The sequence below is a fragment of the Panthera onca genome, chromosome B1, assembly GCF_046562875.1.
Source record: "Panthera onca isolate mPanOnc1 chromosome B1, mPanOnc1 haplotype 2, whole genome shotgun sequence".
NCBI lineage: Eukaryota > Metazoa > Chordata > Mammalia > Carnivora > Felidae > Panthera > Panthera onca.
This window is the reverse complement of record NC_138342.1, coordinates 83,642,523-83,662,396: the sequence shown is the minus strand read 5'-3', so window position 1 is coordinate 83,662,396 and position 19,874 is coordinate 83,642,523. Positions and strand designations below refer to the sequence as shown.

General features: G+C 40.9%; 1 long non-coding RNA gene and 1 pseudogene across 3 annotated transcripts in view; one reads left to right on the top strand and one right to left on the bottom strand.

Annotated features, from left to right (window-relative positions):
• LOC132692271 (uncharacterized) overlaps positions 1 to 18,348 on the bottom strand; it is a 67,320-nt gene extending 48,972 nt beyond the window's left edge. The window contains exon 1 of one of the 3 annotated variants that reach the window (XR_013555197.2): positions 18,049 to 18,348. This is a non-coding gene — a long non-coding RNA (uncharacterized LOC132692271). Of the gene's footprint in view, positions 1 to 4,973; positions 5,468 to 8,365; positions 8,907 to 18,048 lie in introns of those variants that run through there. The other 2 variants (XR_013555196.2, XR_013555198.2) reach the window with 2 other exon arrangements.
• On the top strand, positions 1,839 to 3,195 carry LOC132693037 (TAR DNA-binding protein 43 pseudogene; annotated as a pseudogene).
• Positions 18,349 to 19,874: the final 1,526 nt, after the last annotated feature.

Below are 19,874 nucleotides of genomic sequence, written 5' to 3'. Positions count from 1 at the left end.
CTTCTCTTCTCTTAGCTTCTCCTTTTCTAATCTTGTTTCTCTTCTTCCCTCTTTCCTCTCTTTTACTTTTATTTGCCTTTTCTTCTCTTTCTCTTCTCTCCTCTTCAACTAGTTCTCCTTTCTCTTCTCTCACACTGCTAGCCTCTCTACATACTCCTCATTTCCCCTTCCTTATCTCCCTTCCTCCTCTTCTCTCCCTTGCTCCCCCTCCTCCCACCATTTCCTCACCTCCATCATGTTGTTTGGGCTTCTGTCTCAACTTACTAGACCAACCCCGTTTCCTACTGATCTGGGAGTCTTTCTTCCCACTCTACCTAGATTTTGCCAGAGTCTTCCCTGCTCCTACAGCCTGACTGGCTTCCTAACAGGAGAGCATTGTTTAACTGAGGCCACAATAAAATCCCGCTGCCCAGGGTCCCTCACATTGCCCCACTCCACACAGCAGATTGAACTCCTAGATCCCAACATTGGCACAAACCATCCCTGACCTCCCCATATCTCTGGGACTTAGAGCACTGGCCAACCCCAAGGCCCCTGAGAGCCCAACCTCTGTAGACAGGTCAACTTCCCCCCCCACTATCTCTGACCTGATTCTGCCATTCCCAACCCCTGCCCTCTTGTGGTCTGTCACTGAGGTTCCCACATGTTCTAAATTTAGGCATTCCCAAGTTAAAACACTCACCTTGGAGAAGGTGATAATCCTATTGAGAAGACAGCACAGGTATGTAGAAACTGACAACACAAAGGAAAGATGAGAACAAGTTTGGGATTCTAGAAACCAAAAGGAGTACAAAGGAGAGGGGATTAATATAAGCTTAAAGATACTTCACAAAGGAGATAGAGCCTGAAATAAAATTTGGATTTGTAGGGTTTGGTTAAACAGAGAAGTTGGTGGAGAGCATGCCAGAAAGATATAATATAAAGGGGGGCATAAAGATCAGAACATGTATGGCATCAGGAGGGAACAGTTTATCTTATAATTTACATGTCTCTGACATCAGGATCTGCTGGGTACCCAAAAATGGGCCCATGAAGAGGGGAAGTCATACAGAAATGAGTGGATACAGACCACAGAGACAAGCCAAAGGAAACTCTCTCCTAGTAACCCCAACCCCCCTCTTCAAAGGTCCTGGCATACCATAACATTCATGAGGAAATCGTGAAGCTGGATCTTCTTTAATGTGGCCCCATTCTGCATTGTCTGATTTGAGGGGAGAGTCCATGGTAAAGACTCATAGCCAATGAGCAAGAGTCATGATTCCAGAAAACATTTTCCAGGCTGATAAAGACCCCAGCTAGTGACTAGGAATCCAAGGAGCATTCAGTCATCCAGGGGACATTTACTGGAAGTCTAACAATATCTTAGAGTATTAGTCATACAAAGATGAATGCTTTGGCCCTTATCTTGAGGTATTTCACAGGCTAGTAGGGTGGGAATGGGATGGGACTGAAACAGAATCTTATTAGAAGTATATAGGGGTACCTGGGTGGCTGAGTCGGTTAAGCATCCAACCTCGGCTCAGGTCGATCTCACAGTTCATGAGTTCGAGCCCCAAGTTGGGCTCTGTGCTGACAGCTCGGAGCCTGAAGCCTGCTTCCGATTCTGTGGCTCCTCTCTCTCTTCTTCTTTCCTACTTGTTCTCTCTTTCTCTCTCTCTCTCAAAAATAAATACACATTAAAACAATTATTTAAAAAGAAATCTATATACAAACAGGAAATTATGGTAGGAGTGAAGGGGTAGCTGGACTCCTCTTGGATCCCTTGTTGCTTTGGATTCCTTGCCAGAATTCCTAGCAGCGGCCTAGTGGAAAAATACGATGTTGTACCCAAATAATATATTCGGGTAACCGCAGATGAGAATGATGAGCCTGTTGAAATACCATCAGAAGACAATGAGACATTGCTGCTTTCCATGGTTACAGCCCAGTTTCCAGGGGCATGTGGACCATGCTACAGCAATCCGGCGTCTCAGTGGATGAGAGGTGTCCAGCTGGTAGAAGAAATTCTGCCTGGCCCGGTACTGGCTGGGGGAATCTGGTATATGTTGTCAACTATCCCAAAGATAACAAGAGAAAAATGGATGAGACAGATGCTTTATCAGCAGGGCAAGTGAAAAGAGCTGTCCAGACAAGGTCTAACTTAATAATGTTGGGCCTCCCATGAAAAACAACTGAACAGGATCTAAAAGAATATTTTAGTGCCTTTGGAGAAGTTCTTATGGTTCAAGTCAAGAAAGACATTAAAACTAGCCATTCAAAGGGGTTTGGCTTTGTTCATTTTTCGGAATATAAAACCTAGGTGAAAATAATGCCACAGAGACACATGATGGATGGATGAAGGTGTCACCATAAACTTCCTAATTCTAAGTAAAGCCCATGGAAGGCTTTGAGAAGCAGGAAGGTGTCTGATGGACGTCGTGAGGGGACATGACTGCTGAGGAGCTGCGGCAGTTCTTCAGCCAGTACGGGGAGGTGGTCGGTGTCTTTACTCCCAAACCGTTCGAGGCTTTTGCCCTTGCCACATTGGCAGATGATCAGGTGGCCCAGTCTCTTTGTGGAGGGGACTTGATCATTAAAGGACCCGGTGTCCACATAACCGATGCTAAACTTAAGCACAACAGCAACGGACAGTTAAAAGTGGAAGATCTGGTGGCAATCCAGGGGGCTTTGGGAATCAGGGTGGATTTGGTAACAGGAGAGGGGGTGGAGCTGGCTTGGGAAACGATGAAGGTAGGAATATGGGTGCAAGGATGAACTCTGGCGCTTCTAGCATTAATCCAGCAGTGGCGCTGCAGCCCCAGCAGCACCGCAGAGCTGCTAGGGTATGATGGGCATGTTCGTCCCCAGTTCAGGCCCATCGGGTAAGAACCGAATCCAGGGTAACATGCAGAGGGAGCCAAGTCAGGCCTTTGGTTCTGAAAATAACTCCTCTAAGCAATTCTCATTCAGGTGCAGCAACTGGCTGGGGCTCTGCATTACATGCAAAGTCAGGCAGCAGTTCCAGCGGATGCTTTGGCTCAAGTGTGGATTCTAAATCTTCTGGCTGAGGAATGTAGACAGTGGGGTTGGTATAGGCTGGCGGGAATTCAAATTTTTCCAAACATATGTTAAGCATAATGTAAAATACAGATGTACCAAGACTTCTCAAAATTGGTTTGTTCAGTGTGGAGTATATTCAGGAGTATTTTTTTTTTTTTTTTTACCTTTTTCTGTAGAAAAAGAGGAAAAGCTAAAGGACTTTTAGAAGTGTTGTTACGAAAGGTAGAAATATTGAATGTTTACAAGTGAATTGCTATTTGCCCGATTGGTAAGAACCAACACACTGTAATTGATATCAAAAGGTTTCTCCTCTAGGGGCCCCTGGGTGGCTCAGTCAGTTAAGTGTCTGACTCTGGCTCATGATCTCCTGGTTTGTGAGTTCTAGCCCTGTGTCTGACTCTGTGCTGACAGCTCAGAGCCTGGAACCTGCTTAGGATTCTGTGTCTCCCTCTCCCTCTGCCTGCCTCTCTCTCGCGCGCGCTCTCAAAAAAAAAAAAAAAAAAAATATTAAGAAAAAACTTTTTAAAATTTTTTTAAAAAAAGGTTTCTCCTATAATATTTTATCCCTGTGCTTGTTAAGTGAATTCTTCGCATGTTCAAAATGGAAACCACTGATTAGAACTACATTATTTTCTCCTTGTTTTACTTTGAACCCCACCATATAGACTTTTTCCTTAAGAAAATCTTTTTTGGCGATCACGCTGTCACCGTGTTTAGTTCTTTTGTTTTTTTCACACTTGTCTCCCTTCATATGCAAAAGTACGATATGAAGCCTTCATTTAATCTTTGCAGTTCATCGCATTTCAAATGTTTGTGGAGGAAGCTCTTCATTGCAAATAGTGCTGTAAATATTCTGCCAAGGGAATATCTCTGTCTACTTGCTTTCTGAATCAAGAATCTGTCACTGCCCTGCACAGGCTGTGTCTTTGACAGCGGGCGTCCCATTTTTATCCGCTACTCTTTATTTCACGGAGTCGTATCAATGCTATGAACACAGGGCTGTGCTATGGAACCAGAAGGCTGTATGAACTTCTGAAACTTTGTGTGGGATTGATGGCGGTGCCAAGGCTTCAAAGGCCAGTATGAGCAAGAACAGGAGAGAGCCATGCAGCCCATGCATAATGGATATTTTTCAACTTGGTGAGATGTTATCTCTCAATCCTATGGCTTTGGTGACAGAGTGTGCAGATGGCAATGATAGCAAATAACGTACGAATGTTTTTTGCATTCAAAGGACGTCCGCATCTGTTGGAGACCTTCAGTGAGTTTTGTTCTTAGATACCCCGTGTTGGTTGAATGTCTTAAGTGAAATGATGCTGGTATCTCCCCCACCCCTTTGTCAACTGCTGTGAAGGCTGAGCGGTAGGGGGTCTTTTCTGTTACAGATCTGTAAGTGCGGTCACCTCACGGAAACTGAAGCTGGCGGGCTGAGAACTTGAACTGAGCTTGTGGTGTGCTTTGCAGGAGTACTTGTTAGTCGAGTTCACCAGGGAGCTTAGGGGTGTCACAAAGAAGGGTTGAAGTCCTAACGTCTGCTAGCGACCCATAAGAATGCTGTTGGATGCAGTTCTGTGTTCTGTGCTCAGATGCTTTTTATAAGAACTGTTAATGTTGGGGATGCCTGGGTGGCTCAATCGGTTAAGCGTCTGACTCTCGATTTTGGCTCAGGTCAGGGTCTTGTGGTTCGCGAGTTGGAGCTCCACATCAGGCTCTGCGCTGACAGTGTGGAGTCTGCTTAGGATTCTCTCTCTCCTCTCTCTGCCCCTACCCTGCTCTTATGCTCTCTCACTCTCTCTCTAAATTAATTAATTAATTAATTAATTACAAAAGAGTTGTTCATGTTGGAAATTCTTACATAAAGCTGATCTAAATAACTAAAAAAACAAGAAATTATCATTCAGTTTACCTTGGAAGACTAAAAGAAGAAAATTTACCTAAGCTATGGACTGAGGAAGTGATTCTAGAAGAATTGACATCTGACTTGGGTCTTCAAAGATGCGGAAGTTTGATTGACTAAGACATTGTAGGCAAAAGCGCAATATCAGCAAAGTCCTAAAGACAAGAAAAATGTATAAACAAGAAGCTGTATGTTGCTAGGATGCATTTAGAGGCAGAAAATTGAGAAAGATTATCAGGGCAAATCAGAAACAGAAGAAGAAAGAACCAAAGACCAGGGAGAAGAGATTGGCTGGAAAGGGATGGGTTCTAAGTTGGCTCGAGTGCAACAGGAAAATACAGGGCAGATTCTCAAGGGGCATGAAAAGACAGATGTTTGTGAACACCTGGGCACTCAAGGGCTCACACCAGGCAGTTAATGCTTAGAGAAATGGAATAATTCCTATTCCAGAAGAACGATGTTCCATATATACATGCCAAACTTCATACTTATAGATGGAAAGCCAGAGGAGTGCAGGGATCACAGCTTTTCAATACTACTTGCCAATCTGCTGAATTGGGGCCTGCAGAACTAACAATGCATATATTTTATATATTTATTTATATAAAAATAGTCAGTACCCGAAAAATACGATTGGAAGTATAGGTGATGCCCTGATTTTGAAAAATCTTGTTGGCCAGAATAAGAAGCTTTTATTTCTACAGACAAATGCCACTGACATCTCAACAAAATCCTGGACAAGGAGCCTCAGACTGAAGCTTCTACTAACACCTCTAGTCCAAGAAATGTAGTTTAGACGCGTCTTATTTCCTTAGGCCAAATGTACATAAAGCTGAATTTCTAAGTAAAACTTAAATAGAGGGATAGTATGTTTTATTAGCATTTTCACTATATAATCTCTTTACCTTGCAACCTCTATCACCACTCTCCCCTGCTTGATTTGCAAGCATCCAGCTTAGGTATCATTTTTCAGCAACAGAGCCATAGCATGCAGTAAGGTACCCTGTGCTCAGGTACCTTCTCCATTTAGTAGACAAGAAAACTACCTCTTCCATCTTAAAGTTCAGGGTTATTTTAAATTAAAAGGAATAAAAATCCAGACTGCCTTGAATTCCTCAGTAGAAATATGCTACATGGGTGTGAAGTCCACAAATTATATGTGTCTCCTCTTCTGTAGCCTAACAGCTGGCACATAAATGGAAAAGGATTGACTTAGATCCAACTTAGGGTTGCTATGGACAGTAGGCTGGTCATCTGAGCGGAGATTTACAAAATTCTTGTTTGAAGGGTAAGAATACATAACTGTCACCGTTAATGCAGATATAACCATAATATTAAAAAGCAGCCACCATGCACGCTTTGTTGGACTCCTACACGAATGATGACTGAAAATCAGGTGATGCTACAAAGCCTCCTAAGACTTGGAACGTGGGCAGGAACCAGTTACTAGCTCACAGGATTGTTACAACACATGCAAATATAACATAAGTACTTTTATTATTTTCCTACTTATGTAAATAATTCTGTGTTTAGAAGCTTCATCTTGGCAAGATGAAGCAAGAATGCAATCTACAAGAGAGCAAGAATGCAATCTACAGGAGAGCAAGAATGCAATCTACAAGAGAGCAAGAATGCAATCTACAGGAGAGCAAGAATGCAATCTACAAGAGAGCAAGAATCAAATGCAGGATGTTCACCATAACATCCTACTTTCCGGTTTCAGTGATGTCTGGGTATCCTGTAATATCATCACATCTTCAATCAAGAATGAATAAAAAAGGGGTGTCTGGGTGGCTCAGTAGGTTAAGCGACCGACTCTCGATTTCAGCTCAGGTCGTGATCTCACGGTTGGTGGGACTGAGCCCTGCATGGTTGGTGGGAGTGAGCCCTGTGTTGGACTCTGCACAGACAGTGTGGAGCCTGCTTAGGATTCTCTCTCTCCCTTTCTCTCTGCCCTTCCCCCACTTGAGGGTGCAGGCATGTTCCCATGCTCTCTTTCTCTCAAATTAAATGAACATTTTCTTAAAAAGAATGAATAAACAAAATCATTGATTTGAAATATATGCAATAAATCCTATTTTTAGACCCTATCCTGCCTGGGCCTTGATAATGCCTGGAACATAACAGGCACCAGAGCAGCTCTCATGGTTTGTCTTAAACTCCATGAGACCAGGGATCATCTTTTCTTGCAACACTTAGCACAGCTCCCTGAATATGATAAATACTCACTACCTCCCCTACCAACTCAGGCAAACTTAGTGGACCTCTGAAAGATTAATGCAGTGTAGTTTGATCGAAATAACAACAAAATAAGATACTGATTTAAATTTTAACCCTGGATCCATGAATCCAGGCATGCATTTAGACTTTCTAGACCTCATTTTTTCTCATCAGCTCAACATAACCTCTAAACTCCCCCTCTTTCCATGGCCTCTTGAAATGCCCCTATTAATCAGAATTTGTTTAGGTCTCTAGGCAGAGAAAGAGAGAGGCAGAAATATGATATATGTGTATATACGTATATTCTATGTACATACATGTGTTTATATATCATACTGTAGTCCTTATGTTTCAAAAAAATGATTAGCATCAGTAGAAATGTATGCCCTTCAACCAAAATCAATTTTCCTCTCCTGACATCTATATACCAGTCCTGGCAAAAGATTTTCATTGACCTTCCTTCAGTCATGACTCCACTCTTCAGAGGCATCAAGTAGCCTGGGATATAAGAGTAGGTCACATTTTCATCACTGTGGCAGGAAGGGAGCTGGGGGTGCTGGCACCTGGATGCCAAGTGAGTTGATTGAAAATATGTCCAGAACCACATGGGGAGTAGGGCAATTTCCTGAAAGAACAGATGCAGAGGAAACAAAAATAACATATGGCTACTGCCATTGCTTTATAATCTCCGTTTTATGTTAATGAAGTTTTACTATTTAAAGTTTGTTCACATTCATTTTTTCATGATTATTTGATTCAACTTCATCTTTCAGTTTAATGGGAGCTCTGGCTAAACGTACAAGGTCTCAGGTAGCTAGAAAAGAAGTATTGCCAATCATCTCAGTTACGGGATCTGAAGCAATAGTCATGCTCTCTAAAACAAGCGTTATGATATAAATGGTAATGTGGAACAGTGGAAAGAACATGGGCATTGAAATTAGGCTTTGCCTCTTATTAGCTGATGACCTTGAGCAACTTACATAATGTCTCTGACCTTGTTTCCACATCTGTAAATTATAGTAATACCCATTTCGTAGGATTTTATCAGCTTGTAAAGGCATAGGATGTAAGGTACCAGAATTTTCCAAGTCTGGGTCATATTTCCATCATGGTGGCAAGAAGGGAACTGGTAATATATACATCACACATACACACACACACACACACACACACACACACATGAGAGAGAGAGAGAAAAAATTCGCTCACACATTTATGGAGGCTGAGAAGTCCTATGATCTGCTCTACAAGCTGAAGGTCCAGGAAAGTCAGTGATATAGTTTCAGTTCAAGTCCAAAGGCTTGAGAAGAGGAGAACCAATGATGGAAGTTCCAGTCTGAAGATAGAAAATGAATACGCATGCTCAAGCAGTCAGGCAGAGAGTAAATTCTCCTTTCCTCTACCTTTTTGTTCTATTCAGGCCTTCAGTGGCTTGGATGATGCCTACCCATATTATGAAGACCAATCTGCTTTCTCAGTCTACAGATTCAAATGCTAATCCCAAATGAACAACACAGGAAACAACAGGTGTTGGTAAGGATGTGGAGAAAAAGGAACTCTCTTACACTGTTGGTGGAAATACAAACTGGTATACCCATAGTATGAAGGTTCCTCAAAAAGGTAAAAATAGAACTACCCTATGACCTAGCAATTACACTACTAGGTATTTGCACAAAAGATACAAAAATACTGATTTAAAGGGGCAGATGCACCCCAATGTTTATAGTGGCATTACAAACAATAGCCAAATTATGGAAAGAGCCCAAATGTCCATTGACTGATGAATGAATAATGAAGAACTGGTATATATATACAATGAATATTATTCAGCCCTCAAAAAGAATGAAATCTTGCCATTTGCAGCAATGTGAATGGAGCTAGAGTGTATTATGCTAAGTGAAACAAGTCGGTCAGAGAAAGACAAATGATATCACTCATCTGTGTAATTTAAGAAACAAAACAGGTGAACATAGGGGAAGGAAAGAAAAAAAAGAGAAAGGGTAGCAAACCATAAGAGACTTTCTTAACTATAGTAAACAAATCAAGGGTTGCTGGAAGGGAGGTGGATGGGAGGGAAGGGCTAAATGGATGATGGGTATTAAGGAGGGCACTTGTGATGAGCACTTGGTGTTGTATGTAAGTGATGAATCACAAAATTCTACCCCTGAAACTGCTGTTACACTATATGTTAACTAACTAGAATTTAAATAAAACCTTGGAAAAGAAAACAAAAACAAACACTAATCTCATCCAGAAACACTCTCACAGACATACACAAAAAATAATGGTTAACTAAATATCTGGGGATTCCATGCCCAGTATTAACACATAAAATTAACCATCACATCCACCCACTTAATGGCTTCTCGGTCCATGTTGACAAGTTCAACTGGAAGGGCTTATAGGAAAAAGTGTGTAGAGCCACCTTTGGCATATGTGACCTCCCAAGCAGTTTTGCAAAGCAATCAAATGGAATTTGTGATGAGGTTAAGACAAAGCCAGGTGGCCATATATGTCTAGAAAATGTAGCCTCAAAATTGAGACATGGCTCAAGAACCAGGAGCATTTCAGAAGCTTCTGGGTAAAGGTAACAGAATAATAGAACCAATGTCATATAAAAAATGTCTATCCTAAATGTTGGCCTTCTCAGAACATCTCATTTAAAACAGACCTCCTAGTTTGTTTTTTCACTTTTTCCCCAGGACCTGAACAATGTTGGGCCCATAACGGACCCTCAGTAAATACATGTTGAATGAAAGGAAGAAAGAAAAGCACAGAGGAAGGAGGGAGAGAGAAGGAGAGAAATGTTCATGATTCAAATCAGAAAACCAGTAGAGAAGCAAAATGAGTTATATAATGGAGAATTCAACTGAAGCATTGTTCAGCTAAAAACAAACAAACAAACAAACAAATCTAATAAATCACTAACTCACTTTGCTGACAGTTAATTTTTAAGGCTAGGGATATGATGAAAGGCTGGTTTTAGGTATGAAGGAAACCATTAATTAGCAGGTATCGTTTAAAGACAAATTTATTAAAGTGGTAGTTAAATTGCATAATTGTACCTAGTGAATTCTTACTTCAAGTCCAAAAGAAAAGCAAATATATGGTACCCTGAGGCTAAAGAACTGAAATCTCCCTCATCTCTTAATAGAAAATCATCCCCAAACCATTTGCTTGGTGCCTCCCGTGGGCTAGATGGTGTTTGGCTCTAATCTTGGGAAGTAATTATTACTGCCCTCACCCTATAGGAGAAAAGTTAAGGTAAAATGACTTATCCAATGGCGCTGAGCTAAGGGGTAGCATGAGGTTAAAGTCCAAAGCTACCTAATTTAAGGCCTAGACATCTTCCTTTATGAAATACAGCAGATATGCTGCCTCGGTGGGATAGAAGAGTGTTCTCTCAAACCTATAACTACCTCTCTAAACATTAAAAGCCTAAAAACTCTATCAGGGCCTTATACACAGTATTGTTGAAAAGTTGCTTTCAAAATAAAGTGCTTTTGTTTTAATCCTTTTATTATAACACTGAGCACACATTTCCATAGAAAAGCGAAGCCTAGGGCATAATAAAAACATTCTTAGTCAAACAGAACTCGTTAAAAAATCATGTTCCAGATAAAGTTAATGTATAATGATAAAATATTCATGTAAACCGAGTCACCCAACTCAAACAAAGCACAGAAATCGCATTTATGTCTGACAGTGGTTCCGTGGGCTAAAAAAGAAAACAAAGGCCAGAAGCTCACTGCCTTCAAAGTTATTCTTCTATGAAATTCTCTTTCTGATAATGCCACGTATAGCTCTCAGTGGCTGACACAGCTTTGTTTTAAAGCACCTATAGAAGCTGCTGGTTTCTAGAAATAAATGTGGGGAACTGGGCTGCAGGGAGGAATAAGACAGAAAAAAATTCAGAGGCTAAATTTCAAAATAAGTTGAAGGAGGACTAATGAGGAAATTGATTTCTAGAAACACACAGCCAAGAGCATCTGAAATGTGAGTCCTAGCAGTCCTCAGGCAGCATGCCAGACTTGCTCTTTATTTTATAAATTCAAAGAATTGTTGCATTTTAATGCCCAGAGGCAAGTGGAATCTTCCACTCCTTATTTCTGATGCAGAATATTTCTGATGCAGGCCTAGTAATTTGTGCAGTGTAACACAGCTAGTTTGGAGAGTCTTTTGAGCCATTCTATTCGGGTAAGTATCTCTTGATAAGATTTACTTTTTCAAACTAAAACCTGTATCTCAACTAGCCTTAACACAGTAGGCAACATTAACACATTAGCCTAAATTCTTGATGGTTACCTTTTTTTTTAAATTTTTTTAATGTTTTATTTTATTTTTGAAAGAGAGAGAGACAGAGAGACAGAGCACAAGTGGGGGAGGGGCAGAGAGAGAAGGAGACACAGAATCCGAAGCAGGCTCCAGGCTCCAGGCTCCTAGCTGTCCCCACAGAGTCGGATGCAGGGCTCAAACCCACCAACTGTGAGATCACGACCTAAGCCGAAGTCAGGTGCTCAACCAACTGAGCCACTCCGATGCCCCTTAATGGTTACCTTTTTGTCAAACTGTTAAAACAAAATGTTATCTGATAAAAACAATTTTTTTTTTCGAAAAAATTTGAACTCTTTGGAACAAAGATGTTTGGTAAATCTATAGATAACGTAAAGAATGTAAAGTTAGGCAGTCAAGCTTGTATCAGCAAGATTCAACAGCAGGATTTAGAGTAACCAGCAGTATATCGCGATAGGATGGACAAGACAGTGTAGGAGAAGTCAGAACAGCTAGGATACTATTAGCAAAATCCTTCTTTAACAGAAGCATGCCAATTGGCCCAGGATATACAGGGACCAATGTGGAGTGGAAAACAAGAAAAGATCAAAGTGCCATGGAAAATAGGAGCGAATGAGGAGTGAGAGATGAATCCATGCAACATAACACATTTCCCTGCTTTGGCAGCTTCGCAGGACCTACAGAAGATGATCTGTCAATGGTCATGGACGGCGAGGGTTTCAGAAATAAAACACTTAGCAGCTCTGCTACATTTTTTTTTTTTTTTAATTTAAGAACCACTCTGACGATCCTCTTGGGGATGTGAGTCTCCAAGAGTTAAGAGAGCACAGAGCTGAGGTTTCTGCTTCATATCTCCTTCCCTTTGCTGTGTTTCCTACACTGACCAGACACGCAGAGCCGAGAGATCATCAAGTAAACCAATATGCTCTGCACTATGTTCCTTAAATTTCGAAAGGTTTTCAGCATACCATTGGCAGCACTTTTTATTATTATTTTAATTGTTTGCAATTTCATGTTGGACTTTAACATAGGCCATTTTCCATCCGTGTTGCCAGCAATAGAACTTGGCCAGCTGCCACTGTGAACTAGTTCCACACTATCTCTCCCCACTATCTGTAAAGTGACCCAGTTTTGGTGAGAGAAAAGAGCTCCTGATCCTTAAGCATAGCAGCTTGAGGGAAGTTCTTTGCCAGACAAGGGAAGTGTCTGACACTCCTGGAACCTCACGATGTGTAGGTCAAGTGCCACGTCCTTAGAGTGAGTAGTAGATTGTTGGACATAGGGAAAGGTCTCCTGGAAGGTCAAATTAAAAGACGGAGAGCACTGCGTGTGCTGATTAGTGCACCAGACTGGGATTCCACACACTGATGTGGCTTCCTGTGCCACTGGCGGGTAATTAGCGAGATGAAGGGATGTGGGACCAACACAATGGGACTGTGCTCAGGACCCGGCAACACCACTTAACTTACCTTGGGAATGTAAGGGAGTGAATCTCAATGAGCTTGTACTGTAGCATCTAAACATGGGAATGAACGTTAACCTTTTCAAGGCTCCTGTTTCATAGGAAGGGGTCGTGAAAATGTCCTTTGTAAACTATAATATGGCTTATGGAGATTAGTTATTAATGCTACCAGGCAAAATCCTTTCCTTTATGAGGATACACACACATACACATGCACACACACACTCAAGATGCAGACAGAACAATTTCAGTTAATAATTATTTCAATATGTTTTTATATCCTTGGCTCAAAGAGCTTAAAAGTATTCTTATATGAGTGTGATATATTCTATCAGTCTGATACTGTGTGAAATGAATTTGTCTTTGACAAAGTTAATTGAAGCATCACCTCACTGGGGCTAATGGGGAAGCCCTCATGAATCTCCCACCTTATTCCGCTGACCGGAAACCGAAGGAAAGTGAAGGAGCAATTTTAAGGGTCCAAGTCATCTGCTGGATGCTGCAATATCCTTTCAAAAAGGGAAAACTTACATGAAAGAGCAAACATTGTATGATTCCACTTATATGAAGTATGTACAATAGGGACAGAAAGTGAAATAGTGGTGACCAGGGGTGAGGCAGGAAAGATGGGGAGTCATGGCTTAACTAGGTTCAGAGTTTCAGTTTGGAATGATGAAAAGCTCTCGAGATGGACGGTGGTCATGGTTGCACACAATGCGAATGTTCTAATGCCACTGAAGTGTACACTTAAAAATGGTTAAGATAGGGGCGCCTGGGTGACTCAGTCGGTTGCGGATCCAACTTAGGCTCAAGCCATAATCTCGCAGTTCGTGTGTTCGAGACCTGCATGGGGCTCTGTGCTGACAGCTCAGAGCCTGGAGCCTGCTTTGAATTCTGTGTCTCCCTCTCTCTCTCTGCCCCTCCCCCACTCATGCGTGGCTCTCTCTCTCTCTCTCCCTCTCTTTCTCTCTCTCTCTAAAAATGAATAAACATTTAAAAAAATTAAAAATGGTTAAGATAGTAAATTCTATGTTGCATACATTTTACCACAATAAATGAAACAGAAAATTTTATTTTAAATGTTTGGGCCACTTCATATGGAATAATTGATTTGATTGAGGTCTTTGAGGAATTGTCAAATGCACAGAACTAAAAGATATAGATCATGTTTTATCACATCTCATTAAGAAAAGAAAAACAGTTACTGGTGAAGACTTTTTTTATTCCATGGTCACTTCTAGATTGGCATGAAGCCAAAGCAAAGTTTAAAAAGAGAGAAAGAGATTCACGCTAATCGAATAGTCCATATTTTACTAAAACATGGCATTGCTACATCTAAGTATACCCTGTTCCCTGAAAGAGAGTGGAGACAATTTTATCAGCTAGAAGTGAACTCCATAATACTGGAAAATTTACAGAAAAAAAAATCATGAGTAGGACTAATAAAACAATATGGTACCCAGAACATAAAGGACAGTTATGTTACACTGCTTGCAGCCAAGATAAATGTATGCACAAGAAACAGCAGGGCTGAACCCATTGTGGAAAATTTTGATATTTGCACTACAGAAGAAAGCAAGGGGAATTTTTAGTTAGATATAAGGACAGTAAATGTAAAACAAACTTCAAAACCATATGAAGAAAATTATTAACTTTGTATCATCATCACTAGAAATCACTAGATGATAGAGGGGTGTCGGGGTTCCTCAGTCGGTTAAGTGTTCTGCTCTTAATCTCAGCTCAGGTCTTGAGCTCAGGGTCATGAGTTCAAGCCTCACACTGGACTCCACACTAGACATGAAGCCTATGTAAAAAAAAAAAAAAATAGATGATAGGGGCACCTGGGTGGCTCAGTCAGTTAAGCGTCCAACTTCAGCTCAGGTCATGATTTCGCGGGTCTGTGAGTTCGAGCCCCACATCAGGCTCTCTGCTGTCAGCTCAGAGCCCACTTCAGATCCTCTATCTCCCTCTCTCTGACCTCTCTGCTTATGTAGGTGCACTTGCTTGTAGGTGCACCACACACACATACACACACACACTTGCTTATGTAGGTGCACACACACACACACACGTGCACACTCTCTCTCTCAAAAATAAATAACCATCAAAACTTTTAAAAAGTAAACGATAGAGAAAACAAGACATTCTTTCTATTATTCAAAGAGCTGTGGCATCTGAGCTGAGTTAGTACAGTCTATTTCAAAACAGGATATTGGTGAAACCATAGGTATGATGTTCTAACTGGAAGGGGAAAAAAGGACAAAATTAATTCAGATCAAGTCAATTCCTTGAAAAGGAGTCACTCATTATGTTCATAAAAACAAGCCTATTCCCAATCTAAGAGTCATCCCAGTAGATTTTGTGCAATAGTGGAAACTCCAATGCCCTCACTAAATAAATGGAAGGGTCAGATTGTTTACTTCCGTAAAACAGAGGCATAATTTTGATATAAGCGTTTATTTATTTCAGTCACTGCCTTGAAGGCTTTTCTTTTTAATAAACAATACCTGCTCCAAATATCTCCATGTTTTTTTATCTGAAAAAAGTTGTAAGTTGTTTTACCCGAGTGCCTAAGAACCCTTGCTAAACTCTGAATGTGGCAACAGAGAAGAAAGAAATTGTATCTCTGAGCCCTTGGGGGCCTGAAAGCGCCTCGCCTCGCCTCCGGGCACCAAGAATAACTAAGATACACCATGCCCACAGGACGTGAGTGCTTCAGGGCCAATCTCCCAGGGAGCAGGTAGATTTCTTCCAATTCTTCACAACATATAAGTCTCTGCCATCCGAATTTTGTTTCCTTTGTTCTCTTTTTCCTTTGCTCGACCAACATGGTAGTTTGGTCCCAGAGGAGCAAGATTTCATTTCTTTCCTGATCTTTTTTCCCCCGCTGTTTACACCTTTTTCTGCTTTGCTATTGAGGTAGCTATGCCAATTCTAGTTCTTTGGTGGTTTTCTTGTTTGTTATCTTACTCTGGGAATTGGATTTATTGATCCAGTGACTATCCAAAAGCCAGACCAAAAAAAAAAAAAAAAAACAAAAAAAAAAAAAAAAAAAAAACAAAAAAGAACATAGTTCTCTTGGTTTTCTTTTTTCTTCTAATATAAATAGAGATTACAGTTTCTTCCTTCAAGAATTTAAAATTCAAAAATCAATCTGTCTTATCTACTGTCTTACCAGAATGGCAGTAAGTCCAAAATACTTGCTATGTACTAAATACTTTTTGTTTTCACAATTGTTGACTTTTTTCACTTGGCCAAAACTAGATGCGGGTTGTTAGGTGCTGAGATGCTTACCCTCATGTTCATAGGCAGACACACATGTCCGTGTGCAAACACTATGCACCCATCTTGGTTTGAGTCCTTAACATGCTCTCAGGAAATTCTAACAAGACTTTCTCATAAATATAACTCCAGTAACTAATGCCTAAGAAAAGACAATGTGTGGATGTAAATACACATCTACAAAGTGTTATGAACTCACTTATGGGGCATTCTCAATCATAAACAACCATATTCTTTGTCGTGTTTGTTGCTGAAATGCACAATAGTAGCAGACACAACACACAAAGCCGAAAGGAATGAGAACATTTGGCTCATGTAAAGGGTAAACAGATTTTTCAAATATATTATTTCTCAAGGAAATAACCTGGAATGTGAGAAATGAATGGAAAGAAGCACGGTTATTAATGCATTTTCTTTTTCAAAATCCTGAAAGCCAGCCATATGTTCCACATTATGAATATGCAGATGGTCTCAATGCAGTTATTTTTCTCTAATTAAAACCATCAGGGTAAAATAATGCAGTAGTTTAGGAAGCTGAGTCAGCTGGGTCTCTTTCTTCCCTGCTCCAGAAGTGCACCAAAGCCTCTACATGTCTATACAATTTGGGGATCCTTGCTGGTAAATGAAAAAGAGAGGCAAGCAAAGCGGCAGGAAGAATAGCTGCTTTACTCTTGCACACTTTGCGGTAAATCGTGCACTTGGCGAAGAAAATGCATCTCACAAATAGAGATCTCTTAGATATTTTTGTGTAGAGCCCACCTTTGGCATTTCATAAGCAATAACTTCTCTGAATCCAGCACTCTTTCCAGGTCCGCCCTTGATCCAACACAATGTTGTCGAAATCAAGTGTATCAAGTTAACCCGTCAGCTTTGCCTACATGTCCCCTCAGTGGCAGCTCAAGCTGAGCTGGGCCTGGCTGAATTGCTCAAGGCCAACGTTTGACATTCTATTGTAAGGTACCTTGCACTCCTCTTTGATCGGGATGGACGATGGATGACACGTGTATGAACTATCACTGTGCTTGTTTTTCATCTGCAAACAACTCTAACAAAAGGATTCTGTCCCAGCTTTTTCTCTCTCCCCTATACCGTTTTCATAACTGGTCCTGCAGCTACTACCATAGTCCTATCTGATTTTTAAAGCCATTGTTAGGAAGGCAGACCTAGGAGTGGAGAAATGAGCCTTATGAAGGTAAGCTTAAGTTTAAATTCATATAGGTACCTTGCCTGACATCATTATTCTGATGAAACCCTTTTCTTTTAACACATACATATGTTGGGAAATGTGTGGCTCAATCTTCATCAAAGGACTAGTTCCAAAAAAAAAAAAAAAAAAAGAAAAAATGTGCTGATATATACACAATATCCAGAATAAGAAAATATATAAACAGAAGGTAGATGAGCGGTTACTAAGGCCTGGGATGAGGGGTGGTGAAAAGTTTGCGGTGGGGGGGGTGATATCAGAAGGGAAGGGGCTTTTTGAGGTGATAAAAATGTACTCAAATTGTGGGGGTGGTTGTACAACTCTGTGAATATACTATCAACCGATGAATTGTATACATTAAAAAAAAAAAAAAAAAAAAAAACAAAAAAACAGGTGTAAGAAAAAGAATGTATGGGAGGAGGCCACTCTTATAAAGCACCATCCCCGAACCAGAATTTTCATGAGCTCTCCAAACCTATCTAGCTGAGCTGTTCATTACAACCTGGGCTGCCAGAGAAGGACGGGAGCCTCAGAACAGCATAATGAGATGGAACCATGCACACCCACTCACTTGGAGGGTGGCCTTCTCTGTAGGAACTCTGAATCCTGAAATGCAAACGATTTCATTTAAAATGAAATAATAATCCTTACCTTAATGGAGTCATGTGAAAAAACAATCACTACCACCGCAAGACCATAATAGATGTAAACTTCATGCTCATCAAATTTCACACAGGCACTGGAACAAACACAGCTCTGAACTTGAGAAAAGGCAAAGGGAGGAGCCTGAAATCTGACGCTTATTTAAAATGTTTCTTCCAGGAAGCACTCAGAGGGAAGGTCAATATTCTGCACAGTGGAGTATTACCTACCTTTTTCTAACACATGTGCATCTATCTGAAGACTTCACCAGTCTGAACCAGAATTATGTGTTGCATAATTTATCAGAAAGTTTTCGGGGCAAAGTGGAACTACAAATACTTAAGGTCTGTTTGCAAAAGTCACGTTGGCTGCATCTTCCAAAGGTTCACTGAGACGTCAGAAGATCTGCCTAAATAGGACCAAGCGGACTACTGCAAAAGCAGGTTGGGGAGGACAGAGATTTGGGACATTTTGTACATCTCTCCCAGTGTCTTACTGCTCCTGAAAGTTACTAAGCTCTCCCTTCACACTCACCTTTCTGTACTTTGTTTGTGACTCTGGGGCTAAGACTCTGCAGCCCAAGGTGATGCTTTGCCAGTTAAACTCTGCCATTAGGGGGCAAGGGGAAGATGGGAAGGTTGGAACAGAGAGAGGGCATTGGCTCCTCTTGTCTGCTTCCCTAATCTCTTTTGTTCTCTGCCCTTGTTGGGCTTTGACTTTATTAGCATCCTTGAGCAATACTTCTTCAGCCCAGCAGTGCCCATCCCTTCCAGTAGTAGAAATCTAAGGCTCTAAAACTCAGGGAAGTAGCCTCATGGTTCCACTTCAGGAAATCTAGAGCCAGTCTTGGCATGCCCTTTCCAAGACTCCAGCCCCAGCTGACCAATACCCATTCTTAGTGCCCCAGCCACAGAGGGTCCCTTCTCTGAACTCAAAGATAACAGTATGGAGGTACCATCACACCTCTGAGGCCACCTTCTCTAAGACTTTCTGTTCAATAATCTCAACCTCTTCCTTTGTTTTTCTACCCCTAAAAGTGGTAGCTGCTTCCTCCAGGTTGGTCCATCTGCATAATTTGCAGAGTCCAGTGAAAATTGAAAATGTGGACTACTTGTTCAAAAATTACTAAGAATTTTAAGATGGCAACAACACAGCATGAAATCACTCATGGGTCCTTCTAAATTTGAGGGTGCAAACACAGGAGTCACACACACATAACAAGAGCCCTACCGATAGCAGACTACCTCTGGACCCCAATAATGTTCATTTTTGGCATTTTCAGTTCATTAAGTCCAAATTAACAATTGTTCACATTAAATTCTCTGTTAAAATAATTAGTGTAGTTTCAGCCCTGAGACTGGATCCTCACCAAGACCCTATATTTCTGTGTTTCCTGGTGAAGGAGTGATGAAAGGGTATCTCCAGAGTGACAGTGGGACTTTATTTCTGCACCATCTCCTAACAGAAAAGAGAACTCAGACTTCAAGTTCCACCCCTCATCTTGGGGTTCTTAGGATCAAAGTCCAGGAATCCATGGTTTAAACCATCCTGACACATTTCATTCATGTCTATATCCTAGCAATATGGCCACCAACATTCTAAACATTCATGGTCCCTGAAACATAGTAGTACAGGATCCTGAGTTAATACAGACACAAGTAAACTAACTATATGTGTGTTTACTCCCTCAATAATTACTTAAATTTAAAAAGCTAATAAGTGGAAACTACTTAGAAAGAAGTTTAGATTCCTCAAAGTCTTTGGCGAGTTGAAAATCAAATCATGCAGTAGTAAGCATTACCTTCAATAATCATTTCTGAAACTGATAAAACATT